Here is a 22,070-nt window from a genome sequence, read left to right on the forward strand (position 1 = left end):
GCCAGGGAGGGAGCGGGGCGTGACTGCTCATAGGTACAGGGTTTCTTTTGGGGGTGATGGAAATGCTTAAAAATGGTGGTGATGGTTGCACAATTCCATGAATATACTAAAAACCGTTAATCTTACACCTTAAATGGGCGGATTGTATGGTATGTGAATTATATCTCAGTAAGGCTGTTATTTAAAACACACACACTCACACACACACACACCAGCGACAGCCCCTCCGGGAGCCTCCTGGGAAGAGGAGGCCTCCACAGCCCCGCCACACCCAGCCCCCCTAGTTCCTGTCTGCAGCAGCCACTGTTTGCTTACAAAGGTTACTTGCTCCCGACAAGCCAAGCAGAAAAGCGGCATCGTCTCAGGCCGGGCAAACCCGGCAGCCACCGGACAGTGTTTCTCGTGATTCAGTTCAGGGAGACGCACAGCTGCATCTTGAGCAGCTATCTCTGTACTCCCCAGTGAAATATCCTGAGCCAGACTGTGGTTTCGTGACTTGAAGTCCAAGGTCATGAATCAACATCAGCTACTTATCAAGACCGAAGGCTGCGGTCACCGCGCCTGCAGGAGGTCACTGTGCCTGCAGGAGGTCACCGTGCCTGCAGGAGGTCACCGTGCCTGCAGGAGGCCACTGTGCCTGCAGGAGGAGCAACTCATATTTCTCGGCGCCTTCATGCCAGAGTGCTGGGCCGCACCCTGGTGCCCACTGGGTGCTGGGCCGCACCCTGGTGCCCACGAACCTGCTGGACTAACCACACACTGGCCCGGACCATACCTTTCCCACAGCCGGCACGGCCGTGCCACTCGGAGCCTGGCAGCCTGATTCCCCACTTGCCGGTTCAGTGACCCCTGGTGAGCGACCTAGGCCGGGCCAGGCCGGCGCTGGTTTCTCTGGCTTTGGCTTTCTCGCTCTTGTTTACGTGATATTGTAGAACACAACACCATAAGGGGTGGATGAACTAGGAGAAGGGGGTTAAAAAGTACAGACTCCGGGCTTCCCTGGTGGCGCAGCGGTTGAGAGTCCACCTGCCGATGCAGGGGACATGGGTTCGTGCCCCGGTCCGGGAAGATCCCACATGCCATGGAGTGGCTGGGCCCATGAGCCATGGCCGCTGAGCCTGCGCGTCCGGAGCCTGTGCTCCGCAACGGGAGAGGCCACAGCAGTGAGAGACCCGCGTACCGCAAAAAAAAAAAGTACAGACTCCCAGCCATAAAATAAGTAAGTCCTGGGGATGGGATGTACAGTGTGGGGACTATAGTTAATCAGACTATATTGTCTATTTGAAAGTTGCTAAGAGAATAGATCTTAAAAGTTTTCATCACATCACATGAAAAAAAATTTTTTGTAACTGTGTGGTGACGGATGTTAACTAGTCTTATCGTGGTGATCATTTTGCAATATATACAAATATCGAATTACTATGTTGTACACCTGAAACTAATCCGATGTTATAGGTCAATTGTATCTAAAATAAACAAAAAACACAACTCAAATCAGGGCCACTTCCTTTGGTTGAAGCCCTTCCCAAGATAAAGACAGGGCTCCTGAACCTGGCCTGATGTGTCTTCTCAGAGCACCGCCCACCCGAGGACTTGTCAGCTCACGGCCTTCATACTCCCGACCACACTGGCCTCACTTCAGCTCCTCCAAGTCCCTCTGTCCCCTCTCACCTCCAGCCCGTGGTTAGTTAGTTCACTCTGTCTTGAGACCCCTGCTAAAACTCACCCTTCAAGGAAGCCTTCCCTGATGCCCCAGGACTCTTGCACGTCTCTTTCCAGCACTGGTCAGCGTGTCAGCGTCGCTGAGATTATTGAATTAATGTCTGCTCCCCCTTCAGGCTGTGCACCCCCTGAGGGCAGGGGTCTGTCTGCTTCACCCACACTGACACCCACCACGGCTGTCCCAGAGCCTGGCACACAGCAGCCGTTCAAAAAGCCTTGTAGATAGAACAAAAGAATGTTGTTCTGAAGTCTCCATGAAGCCCATTCTCATGTTCAGCTTCCTGAATTGTCCCATTCCTCCCAAACATAGATCAGATCACATCCTTTCCATGCCTAGAACCCTCCAAGGGCGTCTCACCATAACGATAATAAAATCCAAACTCCCTGCCTTGAGGGACAGGGCCGTGCAGGGCCTGGGCCCCGCACCTCTCTCTTATGTCATCAGGGGAAGGCCCTGGAGGGAGATAAGCCGAGAACGGCTTTGCCTTCTGACCTGCCACTTTGACCTCTTTGTGCCCTTTGACCTCTCCAAGTTCATTTCCATCTCAACCTCATGCCAAATCAATCAGAAAGGAGGGCCAGCACTGAGGACAAGCTCAAGAGTCACCTGTGCGGGGCCAGCACCCCCATGGGACAGCAAGAGGTGGAGGGTGGGCACCGGCCGCCCCTGTGCAAAGGCACGTTTTATCCCTGACACGGTTTAGAATTGCCCGCATACGGTGATGACACAGAGCAGGCCAACCCTGAGTCAATTTTGTTATTGTTACTAAATTCTCGACAGATGATGCGCCCCCTTACCGCCTGCACCCGGTGCCCCCCACTTAACACGACCCTGCTCTGCGGGACGATGTCCACTGTTCATTGCCCTCTCGGTCAAGTGTAGGAAGAGGGAGGCTGCAATATCATGTTCACCCCTTTGGCGCTACCTGATATGGGAGAAGGCAGACACAGGCATGAATTTTATGTCACCCCACATGGCTGGGCAGGACAGTCATTTCCTGCCAGGGAGGGGAGTGGGGACTCAGTGACGTGGTCCAACTGCAGGAGTTCAAGCAGTAACAGGCTTTCTGGACTGGGGCTTGGGAAGGGCTATGCCATCCCCACAGGATCTGTCAGCTTCCCCTGTGATAAGCATGGGCATCCTGGACCCTTCTTCTGAGCCTCTGTAGGGGCTGGGAGGATGCTGGGAGATGGTGCTGTTGGAGGAGGAGGGGGGATAAGAGCAAAACAGGAAGAGCCTCCGAACATTCTTCCTGGCTGTTCCCTCTGCCACGCACTCCCCTCGTCCCTGACCTCTACACGTCTCACCCTCGTATCAGGGAGGCCGAGTTCTCTGCACTTTCTGGATGAGTAAACTGGAGCAAAGTTATAGCCAATGGGGAGCCGACTGGTCAGACTGCAGGGGGAGGGGGTGTCTGTGCTGTTTCCCTTGTCGACTCCTCTGGGCTTTCCTAAGTCCCCCGACAGTAGAGAGGGGATAAATGGCAGAGGAAGCAGCAGGATTGGGGCCCTGCTCTCGGAAGGGATCAAACAAGTACCTGCTTAATCATTAGTCGGGCGGTGGAAAGCCTTGCGAACTGTCAAACTTCAGCAGAAACACCAGGGAAGGAAAGAGTGGCCAGGAAAACAGACTTCTGTTCCAGTTTCGGCGGGGGGAATTCAAGACAGATTCGTCTGCTCACGTCCAGCCCTTGTGAGGGGCGCACCATCGGCCCAGGCATTAGCACCCACAGTTTGATTCATTCTGTCCTCACTCCAACCCTTGGCGGAGAGGACTAATTATGCCCATTTTACAGATGAGGGAACTGAGTCTCAGAGAAAGGCAGTAACTTGTATAAGGAAGCCAGGCTCTCTGCTTTTTAGCCCAGGGCTGTTTTCAAGGAAACACGAACTCTAACCTTCCCAGCCCACCCCCACTCCCCTCACTGGCTCCCTACACAAGCCCTCCCATCCCCAATGTTCTCAGCAGGGAGAAAGGATCTGATTGACATGTTTTAATTACTCAGACTGCTGTGTAAAGAACGGATGGCAGGTGGAGGGGCTGTGGCCGTACAATGTGCAGGCAATGGACGAGGGCAGAGGAGACCGGGGTGGTGGCCATGGAGACGGTGACTAGTGGACGGGGTACATTTTGGAGCTGGAACCTACACGGAGGTGTCAGAACGATTCCCAAGTTTCTGGCCTGAGCAACTCGGTGGAGGATGGTGATATTTCCTTTTTTTTTTTTTGGCCCTTCTGTGCGGATTGCGGGATCGTAGTTCCCCGACCAGGAATTGAACCCGGGCCAGGGCAGTGAAAGCGTGGAGTCCTAACCTAACCACTGGACCACCAGGGAACTCCCAGTGGTGATATTTCCTGAGAGGGGAAAGAGTAAGAGGTGAGTTTGGGACATCGGGAGTTGGGCAAAGCCTAGAGACAGCCAGGAGGAGGTGTTGGGGCCACAAGGTGTGTGGGTCTGGCTCAGGTGTGAGTGCCAGTGGGCGAGAGGATGAATGAATGACCGAAGGGGTCAGCTGGGGGATGGATGGGCAAGTGGGTGCTGTTGCTAGGGGTCTGAGCCCTGGAGTCACTCTTCAGAGGACCTAGGAGGGGAGACTCTCCGTGCAGGGGGACCTGGACGGTGCAGCCCCTCCTCCCACCTCCAGTTCCTCAGTCCTCCAAGGTCAACAGCTCAGGGGCGCTGAAGACATTCCTGCAGTTTCAAGGAGAGCAGAGGCATCCTTCGAGGAAGGCGGATGGAGGCAGTCTCCAGCTACGAGGGGGAGGAGAAGAGAGGCGCCCAGAGGCGTGGCCTGGAAGCCCCTTCCTCAGTCTGTTTGCACAGCTGTCCAGGCCAAGCTGGGCAGAGTGCCTCACCGGCTGCCCTTCTCTCCCTCCACCTCCAGGGGAGGGCAATTGCTGTAAGGTAGGGAACTCGGTGACCAAGCCCTGGCCCTGGGGACTCTCCTCCTCTCTCCGTCCTCCCTTGCTTCTCTGAGCCCCTCGAACAGCCCCCCTGCACCTAGCATGCTCTCTCCTCCCTGCTCCCTCCCAGCCGCCTCCCCAGGCCCAGAGTCCTTTCCCCTCCTTCCTTTGGCTTCCCACCTGTATGCGAGGCCCTCCTCCGTTCTCCATGCCCCCTCACCACAGTCTACATGAGAGCACCCATTTCCAGTCCTTCCACCAGATGGTGAGCGGCTGAGGACACATCCTGGGCAGCCTCGGCATCTTTTCAACCTCTCGCCCCACACACTCTAGGTGCTGAATCAGTGTGTGGTGTGTTCAACTAAAAGCGCTTGGTTCGTATTTCTCGAGCTATGATTAAGATCTCTCTCTCTCTCTCTCTCCCTCCTCTCGCTCTCTGAGATGATGCTGTCCGGGACTGGGGTGGAGGGCTTCTTCTCCAGGAGATTGCCCCACCTCTGGATGCTTAAGGAACTTGTTTTCTCACCAGGTGCCAGGTCTGCAAAATGCACCACCCAGCCTATCTCCAGCCCCCGAGCCTTGCTGAGCCGTGGCGCTCCTGTATGGCAGGCGCCGTGCTAGGCTCTTCACCTGCCTTATCTTGGTGATCCTGTCAACGCCCCCATGACGTGGGCACTCATCTCCCCATGCCGTGGTTCAGGAGATACCTTCAGAAGGGTCAGAGGATCGGGAAGGTCAGTGACTTCCCAAGGGTACTCAGCAACCTCGGAGTGACTTGTCTGGCCTCAGGGTCCCTGTTCCTGGTCACTTTGCCTCCACTTGCCACGTGGAGGGACCTGAGTAGCACCCAGAGAATCACGGGAGGAAATCACATGACAGTGACTCCGCTCCCCAGCCCCGCACCCCGGCAGGTGCACCGCAGTCTCCCCTCTGTGACTCCCCCCAGGCTAGCCTGAAAGCCAGAGGCATGGTGTCTCCAGCCTGGGACAGAGAGGTGCAACCCTCACATCGACACCAGCAACGGTTTACCCACTTGGCTTCCTGTTAGGTTTTTTCTTCCTTCCCCCGCAGGGGTGTCTCTTATCTTAAACTTCTTAGGGGGTTTGTGCCGGCTGTTTACCATTTGGTGACAGTTGGTGCCAGAACCAGCCTCTTGGGACAAGCAAGGCGGAGCAAAGCAAGCCCCCTCAGTCACCTGCACGGCTGAATGGGACAAGCGGGCCCCATGCGGTCAAGGACCAAAGCCCCGTCCGGCTGCCCTGCTGTGTCAGGCTCTATCTCCTGCATGGGGTTGACTTAGGCGAGTGGAAGTGAGTTGGCCTGCCCTGAGCTCCTCCAGCTGCGGGGAGCAGGCAGGGAGCTGCAAATAAAAGAATCCACCAAATAGATGAGTGAGAGGCGGCTGGGTCTGCTGGGCCCAGGGGCTGGCTTTGGTCTGTGAATTAGGAGCTCTGGGTTCTTTGTGACCATGCGAAGTGAGAGGATTGGCTGCAGAAACTGGTCCTGCCTCCGCCTCCCACTTCCTAGCACTCCTTGGGTCAAGACTTCCTGAGGGGGGCTTCCCTGGTGGCGCAGTGGTTAAGAATCCACCTGCCAATGCAGGGGACTCGGGTTCGATCCCTGGTCTGGGAAGATCCCACATGCTGTGGAGCAACTGAGCCTGTGTGCCACAATTACTGAGCCCGTGCTCTAGGGCCCACGAGCCATGACTACTGAAGCCCACGTACCTAGAGCCCGTGCTCCACAACAAGAGAAACCACTGCAATGAGAAGCCCACGCACTGCAACAAAGAGTAGCCCCCGCTCGCCGCAACTAGAGAAAGCCTGCGTGCAGCAACAAAGACCCAACGCAGCCATAAATAAATAAATAGATAGATAGATAAATAAATAAATAAAATAAAGCACATCAACTAAAAAAAAAAAAGACTTCCTGATGCCCAGCAGGATGAGCTCTGTCTGACCCTGTGGCCCAGTTCTAATGAGTGTCTTCCATGCTCACGGTGTCTCCAGGGTATAGCCCAGCCCCTAGCCCTGGGCTCCACAGCACATCGGACCCCATCTTGTCCTCATCAATCTGCTCAGAACCCTTGGCATTCTGGGGCCACATCCACACCTGGCCATCCTCAACCCTCCCAGACACCAGAGCCCCTCCTCAGCCTCACTCAGCATTGCCAGGCTTCTCCCACCTCCTCCTGTCAGCTCCTGTCCCCAGATGCCCATTCACCCGTGACACATCCTAACCAAACATTGCTCTGCCTCTCATCCTGGAAGGGTAAGGGTCTGGATTCCTGATCACCGATCACCTGTAAGCCAGCCAGCTCCCAAGCACCCTGAAGAGCCCTCTGGGCCTGTCCAGGGTTCATGTTCAAGGCTGACCCAGATCTCACTAATCCTTAACCTCTGTCCAATCCTCCCACCATGCAAGGAACAGGTGCAATGAATGAACAGAGAGGTAGAGCGGAGTTGGGTTCATTGGAAGAAATTCTCGTACAGTAACCAGAGGCAGAGGCATGGTCTCAGGCCAGGTTGGCCAAACTCTAACCAGGGATGGAAAAGGAAAATTTCTCACCTGTTACGTAGAAACAGATTCCCACAGCCAGGAGGGGGAGCTAGACCCTTGGAGTCCTGATTTTAGTTCAGGTGCAACCAAAACTCAGGGAAATGGCCCAGATGGGACCCCAACAGCCTTACTAACCCACCGCTCTAGAACTCTGAGATTCAGGAAAGAAGTCAGTGCCCAAGAGGGCCATGTAGAAGGTAAGTGAAAAAGTGATACCTGAGGAGGGAGGAGAAGGCGTGAGAGCCCCAGGTGGCAGTCCTCAGTCAGTGCCTCTGCAGCCTGGCACCCCACCTCACCCCCCAATACACACACACACACACACACACACACACACACACACACACACACACACACACACACACAGAGCCACGCAGTGCAGCACTGTCCAGATGGTGCTTGAGGGAGGACAGAGAAAGCCAAAGGAAGGAGAGAGACAGCTGAGCATGCAGACTACTGCTCACAAAACACACCGTGAAGACACACGTGGGGACCTCACGTGCCCCGGGACGGTGGGTAAGATGGGGACACCGAGGCCCCAGGGAGTAGAAGGAAACTGACTTGTTTGACAGTTTCTGAAGTCACTCATTCACTTTCCCATTCATTCCTTCAACAAATATTTATCGAACATCTTCTAGGTTTATAGTCCAGTGCAGAGATAAGAGCATAGACCCTGGGGCCAAACTTGCTTTGTTCCCCCCCACCCCCGCCCCCAGCCCTGCAATTTTTGTTTATTGTTGCAAAATACATATAACATAAAATTTACCATCTTAACTATTTCTCAGTGAGCGCTTGACCACAGTCTGTGCAAAGGGAATGTCTGTGCTTCTCGCTCCACCTAACAATATCTTTCCAGTGCTTTCTGTCTCCTGGTGGGCAAAGACTGGGAGGGACGTAATATTACGGATAGAAATCCTGGGCCTTGGGATTGTTCCAGCTGTGCCTCTCTTGGGCAAGTGGGGTGTGTGTGTGTGTGTGTGTGTGTGTGTGTGTAGGGGGCGTCCCTGGGGAAGAGTCCCTGCACTTAACTTCTGCACCTCCCCAGCCTCTCCTCTAACTTTGAAAAGCTCAGAGGCCCTTCTGGAAGCCTGAGTCAGCCTGCAGTCTGCTTTTGCTCCAGAGGCAGGACCAGCCCCTGAGATGTGAGGGTGGGGAAGCTTGAGCCGCCTTCAAAGTGACTGGGGGAGGGAGCGGGGCAGGGCTGGACCCCATGCTGCCCACTCTGGGATGGAAATCCCCATGCGGAGGGTGGGTGGTTGGTGGGGATCTGGGCAAAGGTGCTTTAGGGGAGACAGGGCCCGAGGGAGAAAGGGGTGTGTTGAAGACCCAAGAGGTGAGAATGACCAGAAATGAGAATGTTGGAGGGGCAGGGTCACCTCCCCCCTGAGAAGGGAGGGCCCCTTGCTCTCCTCTGCATGGACAGAGCAGTGACTGTTCAGGAAGGTGGGTTTGGCCTCACTCAGGAGACAAACGCTCACCCAGAAGACGTCATGGGCTCTGGAATGTGGAGAGAGGGCTGGGAATGCAATGACAGGGGCCTGGCACCCCGCAGGACAGGAGGAGGGCCCGCCCATCCCCGCCCAAAGGCTGGTCCTTCTTCTTTCATCAGGCACACTTTACAGAACCACAAGTGACCAGAACGGACTCTTCGAATGTCCCCACTGGAAGGGCCCTTAAAAATGCAGCCACCTGTTGTACCGACTGGGAAACTGAGGCTCAAAGAGGTGGTCCCAGCCGCCCCTCCCCCCGCCCCCCCCCCCGTGCTCTGCCCACCCCCCCGTTCTGCCCGCGCCAGGCAGGTCCCCTATGGGAAACCCTCTTAAAGAGTTTTTCCTTTCGCGTGAACTTACCGCCTCCATCCAGCCGCGCGGTCTCAAAGGTGAACATCACTTAAATGCGTTACAGATGTTCTTCCTCCCATTTTTGGCTACCGCGCGGCGCGCCTGGAGCGGAGGCGGCCACAGCGCGATCCAGGCCGCGTTTTGCGTCCCGCCCGCCAACTTTCTCAAGCTGTAGTTATTTGATAATGATTTTTTTTTTTTTTTTTTTTAACTCTCCAAATAATTGTTATCCTCCCCGCCCGGTGCAGCTCAGGTGATGGGCACAGACTGCAGACGCCTCCTCCTCCGGATGCAGGGCTGCCGACCCAGGCAAGAAGCCACTGCCCGGGCGCCTTCTGCAAAGCCAGGGTCGAGGTCCGGGTCTGGCCCAGGCCAACCCAGCAGGACGACCCCCAACTGCCCCCCATGAGGCCTCTGTATGACCCACCACCCAAGGTCACTTCTCCCAAAGTCCACTCTCCAGGGGACGTGGCTGTCTGATGGATGACTGAACAGAGAGGGTGTGCTGGGTCCAGACTTCCATGCTGCAAACATTTATTAGGCACTTACTGTATTCACAGGCCCTGAGCAAAGCGCTGGCCTCAAACACAAGCAAGAGCAGCCTCTGCCCTCAGGGCTCCCGGCCCAGAGGAGTCTGGGGCCACACACCCCTCATCTGGAAAGATGAGAGGGGCTTCCAGGGTGGAATTGTGGACAGAAGCAGCTCGAAGTGGCAGGGCTCCACAAGGAGAGCTCCACGACGACAGAGCTCCCCCGGCACCCATCACCTTCATCCCTTCCTCTGACCCCTGCAAAGGGTCGCCGCCAGCCTGGATGAAGGCCTCTCAGAGCCTCTTCTAAGAAGCTACAGGGCTCAGAAAATACCTACCCCCCAGGTGCGGGTACGTAGGGGCAGGGCCCAGGTTCTCTGAAGCCACCCAAGCGGATGACTGAGAGGCAGGCCCCCAACAGAAGCACTAAATCTGTTTGGAGTTTGCCCCCCAAAGGGAGAAGTTGGCTGGAGAGCTGAGCACCTGCTTCCCCACCTGAGGATCACGTGTGTTTTTTGACGCTAAGCCACAGTGGTTTGAGCGGAGCCCTTCGCTGGGTTCGTGAGTCCACGCTCAGCTCAGTTACATCCCCAGAGAGCCCAAAGTGCTTTTGTTACCCTGAATTAAGTTTAAGTTTTAAAATTAATACATTTGAGATGGAATTTGGGCAGCCAGCCGCAGGGGGTGAAAGAGGAGGAAGTGAAAGGATGGGAAGGCAGAGGAGCAGGGCCGGGGGTGCTGGGAAGAAAGGGGTGCTGGCTGGGGGGCTGCCTCTCCAGAAAGGAGTGTTCTTGAGCAAAATCAGGGAGCAGGGTGAGAGGTGTGGCAACAGCCCCAGTGCCCAGAGAGGATTTCCGGGTGGCCTGGGGGGCCCCAACCTGTTAACCGACAGTGGTTCCTCATCCTTCACTAGATAAAACCAGTCTCTCAGTGGGGCCTCATGGGCCCCCTCTTCTATCTGTCCCTTAGACGGACCTGTACCAGCTCCTGCCTTGGCCTGATTGGTGCAGTAGAGGTGACACATTCCCTGCCCCAGAGTCCCTCTGGGTTCAGGGAAAGCCAGAGGGTTATTAGGGCAGACTCCCCGCCTAGTAGTAGTGCCACCACCAGGCACCCAGATCTCAGAGCCATTGCCAGCCCTGACGCCCTCTGCGTTGCATTTTCTCACGCCCTTCTGTGGAACCCCCCAACCCATGCACACTCCTGTACTCATCCACCTTTCCTGCCCAGTCTCCACTCAGCCAGGGCCAGAAAACGCCCAAGCGTTTGCATATAGCACCAGCAGAATGAAAAAAACAAAGACAGAAAAGAAGTGTTCTACATTTTCCTTGCCTGAAATATTCCGAGATGATCAACCCTTCTCTTTGTATATGTCCACCACTGCTAAGTGGCAATGTACACTCTGTTGAAATTTGTGATTCTGTAAATGGTATATGAAATGCATCATTTGGCAATTTAACTAGCAGCCACTTAATAAATTTACTTTGCAGGTCTTAAAAAAAAAGCTCATCCCAAATTTTCAAATCAGAAAATCTTTAGAAAGATCTCTTTCATTTTTCACATATGTATAAGTTTTATGGTTTAGGGTTTAAAAGCTTTTTCTATTTTCAGTTCTCTACGGGTGGGGGGGCACATCATCTGCCCACTATGGGGCTTGCACAAGGCCCAGATCAGGGCTGCCGCCTCCAGGAAGCCTTCCGGGCTCCCCAGGCTGGGTCAGGTTCCCTCTGTCATGCTCCCACAGCCCCCAGACTTCCACTGTTGCCACCCCAGCACACAGTCTGTTTGCCGACCCCTCTCCCTCACCGTGAGCCCATGGTAGCAGGAAGTGGGCTCCCATTCTTCCCTGTGTCCCCAGCAGTGCAAAGAAGCTGTCAGTGAGTGTTTGGGGAACCAAGAGCCAGCCTAAGGGATTTCCCTCCTGCCTCGGCTTGTGGCCCTGAGTCTTGCTGGGATGAGGCGTGCCCAGGTGGCTCTTCGCAAGCCTGCCAACCCCCCTCCCTGCACCCCCAATGGGTGTCAGGACCCTCTTCGGAGACTTGGAGAAACCCCTGTCTTCCTGTCTCCTTGGGTCAGCCGCAGCCTTCACAGCATCTCCCAGAGCTGCCTCCCCTTCCAGTGCAGCCTGAAGGAGGGGGATCAGATGCGGGGATGGAGGCCCCTTGTCTGCGCAGAGGCAGGATTTATCTCAGTTTGGGGAGGTCTGGGGCCCCAGAGCCCCTAGATCATCATTAGTTCCATCAAAGAGGCGGCTATGATCTGAGGGGGCAAGATGCATCGTGTCCAAATTGGAAACAGCCTGGTGGGCTATGGGGTAGGAGCCGGGCGGGGAGAGGGCTCGGGCCGCCCTGGGGGGGAGCCCAGGACACTGGAGGAGTCCCACAGACAGTGCACAGGAAGAGGAGGGGGAAGGAAGAGAAAACATTCCTCTCGGGCTCCAGGGAAGAGAGCCGCAGGAGATGGAGCACGGCCAAGTCTGCAAGTCAGCTCGCCCTCCCCAGGGAGGCGGGAGGAGGTTGGGGTGGGGAGGAAGCAATCCCGCCCACGAGGTGAGGGCCTACTGTGTGTCTGGCCCCCATGCCGCACACCTGCCTGGGCCCTGTCTCACCAGCCACAGAAGCGCAAATCAGAGCTGGGGTTCAAGGCCAGGTGCCCTGATCCCCAGAGCTTCAGCGCATCCCTGAAAAGGCAGAGCGAAAGGAATATTGGGCTCCCCAAGTTCTCCATCCTCATATCTCCCCGTTGGCGGGCAGCACCGAGGCGGTGGTCTGATTATTAACTCCAGGTTAAACACAGAGGTAGAGAAACAACGCAGAACTATCTTCTAAGTATTGGGAAGTGGAGGTACGCGCGGACAGGAATGGGATGTAAATGACACCTTCAACTCGAAAAATAAAGCTGAAAGATCTTTCCCATCCTGCTGCTTTTCACTGATGACCACGTTCTTTCTATATGCACCCCCCCAATTCCAGAGATGTCCTGCACCCCCAAAGGTGGCATCTGACGCCCACGCTCTCCAACTAGCCCCTCTCTCTAGGGGACAGAGCGGAGCTGGAGCCACAGTCCCCAACTCGCTGGGGGCCACCTGGGTGTGGTCCTGCCCCTCCCTGGGCTTCAGTGCTTGACAAGGGAAGGAGGGGCTCTGCCTTAGTGACCCCCTGCCTCCAGCCCCCAGGGGGCCCCTAGAGGGAGCCCAGGAAGGACATTAAAATGTCTGCAAGGGGGGAGGGGGGTGATGATTCTTTCATGGGACACAAAAATGCCAGATAAATGCTCAGGCTAGGAAGCCGCCCTGAGGGAAGGGAGACAGGAATGAGTGACCAGACTTCTGCCCAAGGGTGTTCCAGAAGCTTCCCAGACAGACCTCATTTCATCACACTTCACTTTAGGGCACTTCGCAGAGACTGCGTTTCTTACAAATTGAAGGTTTATGTCGACCCTGCGTCAAGCAAGTCTGTTGTCACCCTTTTTCCAACAGCATTTGCTCGCTTTGGGTTTCTGATCCCATCTTGATATTTCTCAAAATAAACATCACCAAAAGTTGACAATTCCCTGAAGGCTCAGATGACGGTTAGCAATTTTTAGCAATAAAAATTTTTTTTCTTTTTTTCTTTTTTGTGGCAGCACAGCATGGCTTGTGGGATCTTAGTTCCCCAACTAGGGATCGAACCGGACCCCTGGCAGTGAGGGTGCTGAGTTCTAACCACTGGACCACCAGGACTTCCCTAAAATATTTTTTACATTCGGGTATGTACATTGTTTTCTTAGACATAATACTACTGCACACTGAATAGACTATGGTGTAAACATAACTTTTATATGTGCTGGAAACCAACACATTTGTGTGACTTGCTTTACTGGGGTGTTCGCTTGATTGGGATGGTCTGGAAGCGAACCTGCAATATCTCCAAGGTATGCGTGTACTATAATGGTGAAAAATGGGAAACAGGGCTTCCCTGGTGGCGCAGTGGTTGAGAGTCCGCCTGCCAATGCAGGGGACACGGGTTCGTGCCCCGGTCCGGGAAGATCCCACATGCCACGGAGCGGCTGGGCCCGTGAGCCATGGCCGCTGAGCCTGCGCGTCCGGAGCCTGTGCTCTGCAACGGGAGAGGCCACAACAGTGAGAGGCCTGCATACCGCAAAAAAAAAAAAAAAAAAACGGGAAACAACCTAAACTTCCAATAACAGTTAAATAATTTCATGTGGTGGAACATCATGTAGCCGTTACAAATTATGCTCGTGGACTTGGTTTATCGATGTGGAGGAAATGCTGTCAATAAGACTTAAGGGTTAGATAAGCTAATTTTCTCTTTTTTTGTTGTTTTTTTAAAAATCGAAGTATAGTTAACTTACAATGTTGTGTTAGTTTCAAGTGTACAGCAAAGTGATTCAGTTATACATCTATATATTCTTTTTCAGATTCCTTTCCATTGTAGGTTATTGCAAGATATTGAGTAGAGTTCCCTGTGCTATACAGTAGGTCCTCGTTGTTTACTTACTTTATATACAGTAATGTGTGTATGCTAATTTTCTTAAAGGACCCATCGCAGTGCCTGCCTGTCACAAACACTCACAGACTGGTGACCCCAGGTGGGGTGTGATAAAAGCAGGAATGAAAAAAGCATACGCAGAACAATCCCAATCTTGTAAAACAACCACCTCACAAATGCACAGAAAAAGGCAGGAAGGAAATGCAACAGAATATTGCTGAGCTGTGAGACTGGAGATTGGGGAGTTCATTTTTCCAAATTTGCCAAATTTTCGACAATGAGTGGTTGTGTTTTAAATTCTTTTTCATTAGTTAAATTTTTTCCCAGCATTTTATGATGAAAAATGTTAAACCTACAGCAAAGTTGAGATGATGTCGCAGTGAAGTACACATACCTCTTCCTAGGTTCCACCACTGAGTTTTTTTTATAATACTTTATTCTGTAACCATCCATCTATCCCTCCCTCTAGCCACCCATAAATCCACATTATTTTTTTTCTTATGCATTTTAAAGTAAACTGCAGACAACAGTACACTTCCCCCTAAATATTTCAACGTGCGTGTCAGGAAAAATTGTTTTTTTTTGCGGTACGCGGGCCTCTCACTGCCGTGGCCTCTCCCGCCGCAGAGCACAGGCTCCGGACGTGCAGGCTCAGCGGCCATGGCTCATGGGCCCAGCCGCTCCGCGGCACGCGGGATCCTCCCGGACCAGGGCACGAACCCACGTCCCCTGCAGCGGCAGGCAGACTCTCAACCACTGCGCCACCAGGGAAGCCCAAAAAATTGTTTTTAATAGTCTTCAAGAAGCCAGAGGCTGCCCTTACCCCTGAGAAAAGCAACCCGCAGCCCCACCCTCCTTGCAGAAGGCAGGTCAGGAGGAACTGGGGCTGGGTTGGGGTGAGGCCCAGCTCTTCTGCCTTACTCTCTGTGTGACCTGGTCAGTCCCTAGAGCCCTGAGCTTTCTCCGCACCTGAGGCAGGGATAATGAGAAGCAAGAATACCTCTGCTCTCCCAGCCATCTGAGGGTGTAGTGCAGACTCCCCACGATTAGGCCTGCACTCACCTTGGCTTTCCTGCAGGCATAAAGTTGTCAGATGTAGCAAGTAAAACTACAGGACACCCAGTTAAATTTGAACTTGGGATAAACCCATTTTTCAGTATAAGTATGTCTCGTGCAGTATTTGGGACACGCTTATGCTAAAAACATCATTCAGTCTGTAGTTACCTGGCAAGGTGGGGAAACAGAGCCCTAGGAAGGGACTCACGCCAGAAGTTCAGAACCAAGTTGGGATTTTTGATAGTAAAGTCTCATGTTTGTGCTGTTCTCTGGATTTCACAAAGTGTTCTTCTGTCCGTCATCTCACTTAAGACTCTCTGTCACCCTCCAGAAGAGTAGTGTTTTATTCTCATTTTATTTATTCATTCATTCATTAATTCATTGAAGTATAGTTGACTTACAATGTCATGTTAGTTTCAGGTGTACAGCACAGTAATTCAGTTTTTTTCAGATTCTTTTCCCTCATAGGTTATTAGAAAATATTGAGTATAGTTCCCTGTGCTACACAGTAGATCCTTGTTGGTTATCTATGTTATATATAGTAGTGTATATATGTTAATCCCATCCTCCTAATTTATCCCTCCCCACCCTCTTTCCCCTTTGGTGGCCATAAGTTTGTTTTCTATGTCTGTGGGTCTATTTCTGTTTTGTAAATAAGTTCATTTGTATCTTTTTTTTTTATGATTCCACTTAAAAGTGATATCACATGATATTTGTCTTTCTCTGTCTGGCTTACTTCACTTAGTATGATAATCTCTACATCCATCTATGTTGCTGCAAATGGCATTACTGCATTCTTTTTTATGGCTGAGTAGTACTCCATTGTGTATATGTACCACAACTTCTTTATCCATTCATCTGTCAATGAATATTTAGGTCACTTCCACATCTTGGCTATTGTACATAGTGCTGCAGTGAACATTGGGCTGCATGTATCTTTTCGAATTATAGTTTTCTCTGGATATATGCCCAGGAGTGGGATTGCAGGATCATATGGTAACTCTATTTTTAGTTTTTTAAGGAACCTCCATTCTGTTCTCCATAGTGGCTGTACCAGTTTACATTCCCACCAACAGTGAAAAACCCGTGAAAACACAATGACCCATTTCAGTGTTGGAGAAACAGTCTCAGAGAGATCCAGGGCCCCCAGCCAGCTGACAAGGCGCAGAGTCAGAACTCAGTCTCAGTATCTGGGCTTCAGGGGAGGCTCTCCCCCACCTTAGTTCCTCTCTTTGAGACCCCAACAGACCACAAATGTTGGCCCTGAGACCCACAAATGGGGCTCCAGGACAGGGCCTACCAGCCCGCAGCTCCAGTGCTCGGGGTCCATCCTCTATCTCTGCGACGGTTCATTTTACACATCAGTTTGACCAGGATATGAGGTGCCCAGATCTTTGATTCCTGGGTGTGTCTGTGAGGGTGTTTCTGGATGAGTTTAGCGTTTGAATCAGTAGCCTGAGGAAAGCAAGTTGCCCTCCCCGAGGTAGGTGGGAACCATCCACTCCATCAAGGGCCTGAATAGAACAAAAAGGCAGAGGAAGAAAGAAGTGGCAGGCCAGCGCACCCTCAGGTGCGACACGTGGCTTCTTGGGGAGGACACAGCCGCAGGTGGTAGCAGCACGGCATGGCGCAACAGGAGCTGGCTGCCAAGGCACTGCGAACAGGAGAGTAGGCATCCCTGAGCTGGTAAACCCTGCCCAGCCCTCCAGCTCCGCAAACCTGCTCTGTCTCACCCAGTGGCAGCCGCCACCTGGAGCCCAGTGCTGCATCCTCGAAGGAGTCAGACCCCAAATCTTGAGTCTGTGGGAAGGAGGCTGGACCAGTTGCCCTGCCACCCCAACACTCCTCCTGGGCCCAGGCTCTTTGCCTCTAGCCCACCAGACCTTCCTGTCTGCCTGCCTTCAGCCACCCTGGAGACTTGCCCTGTCACCCATCCATTCATTCATTCATTCAGTAGAATTTGATCGAATGTTTGAATGATGACAGCTTACTGGCATGCAGTGATAACTCCCTCTCCAGCAGGGGACCTGAGCAAAATGTGGATGAGGTGTCTCCGGTTCTTCTTTTTTTTTTAAAGAAGCTGTGAACGGTTTCACAAAATGACATGGTGATTCCTATTATGAGGTGATTCCCTCAACCACACCTCATTCAACTGAACTGGGGCAGCCAGTTTGGGGACCTGTGAGTTAAGATTTCAAGGGTAAATTATGGAAATTGGGCCCATCCCAGGGTCAGCTTCTCAGAGGTGAGACAGAACTCGCAAAGCCCACCCACCTCTTAGACGGGGCCACACGGTTCTCTGAGGCACCACCAAGCTCCTTGTTTCCCCAGTTTTGATGCCAGCACCTGCCCAGATGCTCTTAGTATCAGCCGTCAGGTCTAACACAGGGTCAAAAATGAATCTCCTCTCCTATGAAGGCCCAGATAGTAAATATCTCAACTGTGCAAGTTTCAGGGTTTTGATTGTGACTACTCAACTCTGGTTGTAGCACAAAAATGGCCATAGACAATATGTAAACAAACGAGTGTGACTTTGTTCCAATAAAACTTTATTTATAAAAACAAACAAACAAAAATGGATCTCCTCACCTGCCGCATGGCTTGGCCAAGCCGGAGTCAAGTGCAGGGCTAAGATGTAGGCGCTTAGTGGGTGATGGTGTTGACCCCCAGTTGGGACAAGCCATCGTGACAGAGGCTGAGCTATGGTGAGACTCAGGTTCTAGGATCTTCCTTACGTGGGGTCTGCAAATGTATCCCATATGTCTGGCCATTGCTTCACATACCTGTTCATTGCATTTAAACAGTTATTTAAAAACATAATTGGTTTTGCTGTAATCACTGGCTGAAAAGTATGCCTTTAAATTTAGTAATACAGTAACCAAACCTTTATGAGTTGACTATTGTCGGATGCTGTTCTGACAAATTAGAGAAATATTCACCATCTGAATTTCCAAGATTTTCCCCCCGCCACACACACACTGCCGCACGCCAGAATTTTTCTTCTCTGAAGTGAAGGGTTTTTTCCTTTTGTTTTGTTTTTACTTTGAACCCCTGAGATTAGCCTTTGGCAAGTTTCCTTTACTCTCTACCAAATGGTTTTGAAATAGTTATCATTTCTCTAGATGACAAACACTAAAAGATTGCTTTTACTTTTGAAGGCAATGAAAATATGTCTATGGTTTCACTTTGAAGCTCATCAGGAAAAAAACTAGAACCCTCCTATAACACTTAGCACGTGTACAGGAATTCTCGATTCATGGGCCACCTGCGTGTCTGATAATCATTTAATGATGCTTCCAAAGTTTCACTAATCTTTGGAAGCCGCTCAGTCACAGCAGACAAAGCCTGGTGATGGATGACCCAGTGTAACTTCAGCAAACTACCTTCGTGTCGCTTTGCCACTCCTGTTACATGTGTTTTGGGTAATGGCCAATCTTTTCACAGATGAATGTATAGCGTAGATCAAAGAGTTGAATGCTGTGAAAGCACATCGAAGTTTTTTCCTGTTTCTATAAAGTCATCAGCATTGCACCATCCAACCAATAGGTGTGATTCCTTCTCACGCCATGCTGCAGGGTGGCCAAATTTTCCCCACGATGTCAAGCCTTCAGTGATGGATCTGACCCCTACTTTGTTTTGAACCCCACTTTGATTTGCTGCAGATAACTCTGTATGACCACATCTAAGTTGATCTCCATCGTCTTTTCAATACTACCAAAATCCATGCATCTCTATAATTGGGAAAGTGATGGAGATTTTTCTTACATAAACTACAGTGATTTTTTCACTACCCAGCCAGTGGCCTTGTCACATGTTATTGAATCAGGAACTAATGATTTCACCTGCTGTGTCTTCTAACGTTGCAGGTGTTCTTTTTCTGCTGATTTCATTTTGAATTTGCTAACTTCTATAGGCATCACCTGATTTATACGTTAGACTACCTCACTTTATCTCTTTTGGCAACTCCCTCCAAATTGCCTTTATTCACAGATGAAATAGATTCGTCATGACTTCTTAACAATAAACACTGTTTTCCAAAGAATAAAATACGTTTAACTCTGAATTGCAGGTATGTTCTAGTTTCCTCAAGCTGTTGTGAGTGAACAGATAATAATCTGTTAGTGACAGTTTCACCAGAAAATCAATATTCTCTCCCTCCCAACTGCAACGATTTCAGGTGCATTTTACGTCTTCTGTGTTTTCAGAATTTTTACAGAGATTTTTCCCCCCCTAAACAGAAACTCCTTGTGAATAATTCTCCTCTTTTGTTGGCGAATGTGCCTCAATTGCCACATCTGTAAAATGAGGATGATAAAGATTCCTGTGTCATGGGATTGTGTTAGGACTAAAAGATTCAACACGGATAAAGCCTCTGGAAGCATGCCTGGCGCAAAGTAAGCATCCAACAAATATTTGCTCTTATGATTGTGTCTCTGCTCACCCTTCTCCTTCCACCTGCATGCCTTCCACGCCTGTTACTTTGCGAACTCCAATTCATCCTTCAAAACAAAACGCAGGGACTTCCCTGGTGGTCCAGTTGCTGAGACTTCGCCTTCCGTTGCGGGGAGTTCGGGTTTGATCCCTGGTGGGAGAGCTAAGATCCCACATGCCTTGGGCTTCCCTAGTGGTGCAGTGGTTGAGAGTCCACCTGCTGATGCAGGGGACACGGGTTCGTGCCCCGGTCCGGGAAGATCCCACATGCCGCGGAGCGGCTGGGCCCGTGAGCCATGGCCGCTGAGCCTGCGCGTCCGGAGCCTGTGCTCCGCAGCGGGAGAGGCCACAACAGACAGAGGCCCGCGTACCGCCAAAAAAGATCCCACGTGCCTTGCTGCCAAAAGGCCGAAACATAAAACAGGAGCAATATTGTAACAAATTCAATAAAGACTTTAAAAGTGGTCCATGTCAAAAAAAAATCTTTAAAATAAAGAAGGGAAAAGAAACAGGAGTTTCCTCAAAAAAAATATGCAAAGTCCAGCTGTGGAGCCCTCTGTGACTGCTTTGGGCTGTATACTCCCTTCTGTGTTCCGTCCACCTCCATGCCAACATATGTCACATGGAGCCCTGAGTCCACTTACTTATCCACCTCCTTGACTAGACTGAGTCCTACTCACCCTTCCCTGATGCCCACAGGGCCGGCTGGTTGAATGAATGAGTAAAATTCCAGAAACGGTGATAGTAGATTTTTAGCCGGTATCATCTTTGAGAATAAACTCTCAAGAGCACATAAAGGAGAAGCCTGATTTCTACTTCTGCGTCTCTCTTCAAGTTTTAAAAGACTCACTAATGTTGTCAAAAAGAAGAAAAATGTGAACAACTCGAGACAATGTTGGACTTTTTTTAATATTAGAGAGATAATCAAATAGAAAACCTTTTTTTTTAAACCTTTTCTGTTTAATTAGTCATTATGATCAGGTATCTATAGAAACAACTGGATGTTCACGCTCAAAATAGACAATCATCTCTCTGTCGAACAATGCGTAATCAACACAAAAGTTGGAGCTTGGAAAAACAAGCTTCCTCCCTTCAACAAGTGCTTCTTGATCTTGAATGATATGATGAGAAATCAAAACTCAATCCCTGCCTTCAAGGGCGCCACAGGTTAACAGGCAACAGGCAAAGACTTAGCAGTAAGGGAGATGAGGTGGACCAGGTGGGAGAGAAATGCAGGGGCAACAACCTTGAGGAGATTGGGTGGGGGCCACCAACATCAAAAGGGAACTTCTTGGGATCACATAAAGTTCTAGAACTCGATGAGAGAAAATTCTAGAACTTGATGGAGTGATGGTTACAAGAGTGTATACAATTGTCAAAATACACTTAAAAATGGGTATATTTTATTGTGTATAAATTTTATCTCAATAAAGTTGATTTTTTTTTTTTTTTTTTTGCAGTACGCGGGTCTCTCACTGCTGTGGCCTCTCCCGTTGCGGAGCACAGGCTCCGGACGCGCAGGCTCAGTGGCCACGGCTCACGGGCCCAGCCCCTCCGCGGCATGTGGGATCTTCCCGGACCGGGGCACAAACCCGCGTCCCCTGCATCGGCAGGCGGACTCTCAACCACTGCGCCACCAGGGAAGCCCCTGAAGTTGATTTTTTTAAAAAAAAAAAAAAAAGCCCTGGAGCGGAAGAAAACGGCTGCGCTTGCTTTTGAGTGCCGTGGGGAATATCGCGTAAGGGCAGGAGGGGGTGTGAAAGGGAAGATTCTGAGCTCCATTTCGAATATGCTGAGTTGCAGGTGTTTGTGGTCTTCCACTAAAAGCACCACCTTGAACCCGCAGCAACAGTGTCACCTGGTAACAGAGACTGTGCTTGACCAAAGTCTACTCAGGCTCCCCAGAACTTTTTCAACTCGGCCCTGATTTTGGGCTTTCGTGTTTGTTTCTACGTGGTTGAATTTTAGCAAGAATCCTGCTAAGTCAGTTTAACCAGAATCCTACATTCTCTGTATCTGATCACCCTCGATATTTGACCAAATTCCTCATCCGCTTCCATCATCCCCCAGGTGATGGCTTGCCCCCCGGCCTGCCTGCAAGTACCCGTGAGGGTGGTTTAACCAGAGCCCCCTGACCCCTGATGTGCCCCTTTAGTAGTTTTCCATACACTCGCCCTCCACCCTGCTCCTTGGCTACAAATTCCCACTTTTCCTTGTGGTATTCAGACTCGAGCCCAATCTCTCTCTCCTGCTGCAAGACCCCACTGCGGTGGTCCATCTACCTAGCACAACAGTCCCTTGAATAAAATCTTCCTTAACTATCTTTAACAAGAGTCACTGAATAATTTTTCTTTAATACCAGGGGCTTGTTAGAAACTGCTAGATCTCAGGTTCCACCCCAGACCTATTGCCCAGAGCGTTCACATCAATGAGATCCCCAGGTGATCCCTACACATGTCAAAGTTTGAGAAGTGCTGATTTAAGGGGCCTGGAATAGCGCCCATGAAACGCCCACAGCTGTGAACACTTAAGCCCACAAG

Source organism: Grampus griseus, assembly GCF_964374135.1.
Source record: "Grampus griseus genome assembly, chromosome: 14".
NCBI classification, from domain to species: Eukaryota; Metazoa; Chordata; class Mammalia; order Artiodactyla; family Delphinidae; genus Grampus; species Grampus griseus.